Here is a 5,251-nt window from a genome sequence, read left to right as displayed (position 1 = left end):
AGCAGGACATGTCTTGTTCGTGCCGTCACTCTCTGTGAGTTCATATGTATATCAGGAAGACATATATGTGTTATTTACTACTTCTGGCTCTTACAATCTTTCTGTCTCCCCTTTTGCAAAGATCCCTGGGCCTTGAGGGGAAATGTTTGATAAAGACATCCTGTTTAGGGCCGAATGGAAGCTGCTATTTTTAAATTTACCCCGTATGTAGGCTGAAATTTCCCACAGCAATTGTGATTCTAAGAGTAGTACCATTCCCAGATCAAGACTTCCCTAGCGGGGCAGGCGAGCAAAAAAAAGAAAAAGAAAAAAAAAAGACTTCCCTAGCTTTGGACTTGTTTTTAAATTATTTTCAGGGGGATTGGAGAGATGGCTCAGTGGTTAAGAGCACTGGCTAGTCTTCCAGAGGTTCTGAGTTCAATTCCCAGCAACCACATGGTGGCTCACAACCATCTGTAATGAGCTCTGATGCCCTCTCCTGGTGTGTCTGAAAACAGCGACAGTGAACTCACATATATAAACTAATAATTTTTTAAATTGTTTCAGATTCATTCATTTATTTAATGTGTATGAACATTTTGATTGCATGTGCATCTGTGTACCATGTGTGTGCCTGTATCTGCAGAGCTAGAAGAGGTCTTTGGATCCCCTTGAAATGGAATTATAAATGATTGTGAGCCTCTGTGTGAGTTCTGAGAAATGAACCCAGGTCCTCTACAAGGGGAACAAGTATTCTTAATCTTTTGAGTCATCTCTTAGCTCTAGACTCCTTTTTACATTCTTCCTTTTCTTCTTTCGTTTTGTTTTGTTTTGGTTTTGAGACAGAGTTTTTTCAGTGTAGCTCTGGGTGCTCTGGAAACTCTTTCTGTAGACCAGGCTGGCCTTGAACTCAGAGATCTGCCTGCCTCTGCCTTCCAAGTGCTGAGATTAGAGGTATGAGCCACGACTGCCTGTAACTCCTTTCTTTTGATTTCTACAACATCCCCTCTTCTCACTGCCCCGGGCACAGATTCTGTGACTTTGTGAATGAGCTGGTAATCTTCATGTGCAAGCTGACTGGGAGGCTGTGCAGAGAGAGTTAAGATATTGTATGTGGTTGCTCAACCCTTGTACGTTTCCTGGAAGCCCAGAGCCAGGACTGTACCTCAGCCAGTTTTTGAGACGATGACACGTTACTCCTGATTATGATGTTTTGTGTACACCCAGGTCAATAAGGCCACTTCTACGTCTTGGGACTTGCCAGCATCGATTTGTGCAAACATCAAGATAACCCATACATCTGGTTTCACTGGTGGGGTCTTGAATTTTATTTGCCACAGTATGCTGTGCTTATGAGAAGCCCTTGTTGGAGCTTGTAGATTCTGAGACTTGAGTGGCTTCCCTGGGTGAGGGCATCTCACAGGGGTCACTGCTACAGAGCCAATGTGACCTGGGTAACCCCAGTGTAAGTAGAGATTGATTCATATGCTTAATCTTTCTTCTAACACAAATCTTCCTGCTTCTGCTTCTCCCCATGCCTTTTTCCATAATAAACTTCAGCCTTGAGTGTAACCTGACATTGAGTCGTGGGAGCTCCTTTAGTAAAATTATCAAACTGGAGTCTGATCTCAAGACCCTCTCCCTTCCAAAACAGAGGGTGAGGGGGAAATTTCAAAAGTGTCTTACTTGCCCTGAGGTTATCCTCAGCAATGGTGGTCACAGTTAGCATCTCTGTGAATTCATTCTGTTCTGATTGACAATCCATTGATCTCATTCTTGTCTGTGACCAATGGTGGGTTTTGACTTGGCCTTCTATCCTTCCCTTACTAAATTTAACATTCATTCCCCTGAGATGCTTCACAGCCAATCTCTCATCAGAGCATCCCTGGTCAGGACAAAGTCTTCAATAGGTGGAGACATGAATTACACACACAGTTGACCAATTCTTGGGGGCAGCCTCCTCAGAGGGGTGAAGCTTATCTATGATTTTTGACGTGTTTTCTTCTTGTCGAAATTCATGTCCAAATGCGATTCCCACTGTGTGGGTCTTGAAAGATGGCAGGCCTGAAGAGGTGATAAGCAGGAAGAGGGACAAATGAAAATCTTACTGGATCAGGGGTGAGGCCATTCCCTTGTTTTCTTTCCCATGCCCACCCTTCCCCTTCCTACTATGATACTATGCAGTAAGAGACCCTCACTGCTATGACTGCCTCATTTTTAACATTCAGCCTTCAGAACCATGAGCTGAATAAACTTTTTTTTAGGACATTCTGTTATGACAACAAAAAATGGGAGTGCTGGAGAGATGGCTCAGTGGTTAAGAGCACTGACTGCTCTTCCGGAGGTCCTGAGTTCAATTCCCAGCAACCACATGGTGGCTCACAACCATCTGTAATGGGATCTGATGCCCTCTTCTGGTGTGTCTGAAGACAGCTACAGTGTACTCATATAATGAATAAATAAATCTTAAAAAAAAAAGAAAGAAAATGGAAGCATATGATGGGTATATTCTTCAGGCAGGAGCCCAGACTCTCAGAGACAGAAGAACCTAAGAAGCTATGAGGTTTGAGTGGACAGACATACCTCCCTTTTGAAAATTATGGGCCCTGAAACCTGGATAAGACAGTAAATATTGTTTAATAAAGAGTGAATGAAAGTCTTGTTCAGGGGCAAGGACCCAGAAGAAGTCTTTCCAAAACATAATGGAATTTTGGGTTTGATTTCCAGCACTGAAAAAAAAGAGGGAGAGGAAAGATAGGAAACAAAGAGGGAAGGAAAAGGAGGAGGAATAGGAGGAGGAGGACAAGGGTTAGAATAATAGGAAAGGAAGACAAAGAAAGGGATGAGGAAGAGAGATCTGTTGTTGTCAAAGCCATCAATCAAAGGATCCCAGGACCATACTCAGTCAAGAGTGGGCTGCATCAAGGGAAAGTGAACACAGGCCAGGGACTTTACAGAATATGAGATTGTGCTGGGCGAGTCTAAGGAAGGCTTTGGGGCCTGAAGGTGAGCTCTGGGCTAGGAGCCGGGAAGAAGCAGAAAAGTGATGGTACTATGTACCACATTTAAATTCTCTGTCCATCTGTCCATCTGTCCATCCATCCATCCGTCCATCCATCCATCCATCTATCCATCCATTCAAAGACACTTGGGTGGTATCCCCACCTTTTAGCAATTGTGAGCAATGCTGCTGTCACCATGGGTGTAAAAATATCTCAAGGTCCTGTTTTTTATTCCTTTGGATATATATTGGAAAGCAGACTTTCTGGGCTGTGTGTTGCTTCAATTTTGAGAGTTTTGGGGGACTCCGTTCTGTTTTCCCACAATGGCCATGGCATTTCTTCTTCCTACCAGCAGTACATAAGGGCTCCAATTTTTTCCACATCCTTGTTAACATTTCTTGTTTTCTTTTCTTTCTTTTTTTTTTTTAAAGATTTATTTATTTTATGTATACGAGTACACTGTAGCTTTCTTCAGACACACCAGATCTCATTACAGATGGTTGTGAGCCACCATGTGGTTGCTGGGAATTGAACTCAGGACCTCTGGAAGAGCAGTCACTGCTCTTAACCGCTGAGCCATCTCTCCAGCCCCTCTTGTTTTCTTTTCTATTGTAGGTGAGGTGTAGCCCATTTGTGGATCTCATTTGCATTTCTCCAATACTTAGGGATGTTGCCTGTCTATTGTGTCCTGTTGGCCATTTACATGTCTCTTGAGGAGAAATGCCTATTCAAGGCCACCATTCATTTTGTACTTTGGTTCTGTGTTGGACTGGCTTTATTATAGTCTTCATATGACTCCTTTACCAGACATCTGTTTGGTGACTATTTCCTCTTATTCTATGAGTTGCCATTTTACCCTCTTAATAGTGTTTTGCTGTCTGTGTTGTATATTTTGGAAGCAAATCATCTGTCAGTCTCTCCCATGAAGCAAGCTACAGGATTTTCTTCATACCTACGTACCCTGGGGCAGAGACAAGGGTAAAGCAACCACTAATCAGCAAATGCAGGATATCCTGAAAGGGGAGACTGAATCAGAAGTGAATGGCAGAAGTGTTAGCAAAACATGATGGGAATCCAGCTAACCAAAGGAATTGTCAGCTCATACGTATATGAGTTTCCCCCCCAGAGCCTATAATCTCTCTATTGCTTATTGTCTCTATTGAGGTTTCAGAGCAGACACAGTTACAGGAAGTACAGGACATAGTCTCAGGATTCTAGTTAGAAACCCAGGAGGTTCATGGAGAGATGTTTCCCCACCAAGGTCAATGAATCCATGATAATCGGAAACAGCATAATTCTGGGAGTCAAGAACGGGTCTGGTGATCTTCAGCAATATGGTGCCACCCTGATCTTCAGGACAGCCCTTAAGGCTGTGGGAAAGAACTCTGAAAACGAGTTTAATAGATGTTCAAGAATACATAAATGAGTATAAGAACTGTTTTTTTATAGGCTTTCTCAACTATGAAAAAATATAACATGTCTGCCCCAGCAAAACACCATCCAACACAACTGAATTTCCAAAGAAAATAGAGATTTCCACTTCACAGGTGCTGAGGCAAGACCCATGGAAGGACATGTGATGTTTGGAGAGAGTATAAGTAGGACTCAATGGACCAGTGCTCTTGGTGTCTTATCTTTGTCTTTACTGATCTTCACTTTGGTGAGAGAGGCAGGACAGAGAACTCCTGGCATCCCTGCTGGTCCTGGTCACTTCTGCTGACTTGTGCCAATTCAGTGAAGCCTGACTCTTTCTGCCAGGTCATGCCACCACTGCTGATTTGTGTTTGCTCGCCTGACACTACTGAACTGGACTGCTGCTTTATATCCTGACAATGTAGATTGGATTTGCTTCAAAGAATTATTTCTAAACATGTCTACTTTCCCTGTATCCTACTACCTTTGGTGGGTGTTAGGTTAGAAGGAAGGTTAAAGCATTTAAGAACCCTTATTAAAAGTAGTATTTGAAAAATTGACGCCTACAAGATAGATGTGGCCTTATTGAAGGAAGTGTGCCACTCTGGGTTGCTTTTGAGGTTTCAAGGGCCCAAGTCCGGCCAAGTGATTCTCTTCTTCCTGCTGCCTGCCAATCTGGATGTAGAACTCTTAGTTACTTCTCTAGCACCATGTCTGCCTGAAGGCCACCATGCTCTCTCTACCATGATGATAATGGACTAAACTTCTGAAACTTTAAGCAAACCCCAATTAAATGCTTCCTTCTATATGAGTTGCCATGTTCATGGTGTTTCTTGACAACAATAGAACACTGACTA

This window comes from Rattus norvegicus, chromosome 10 (genome assembly GCF_036323735.1).
Source record: "Rattus norvegicus strain BN/NHsdMcwi chromosome 10, GRCr8, whole genome shotgun sequence".
In the NCBI taxonomy this organism is placed as follows: domain Eukaryota; kingdom Metazoa; phylum Chordata; class Mammalia; order Rodentia; family Muridae; genus Rattus; species Rattus norvegicus.
Note: the sequence above shows the minus strand (reverse complement) of the source record.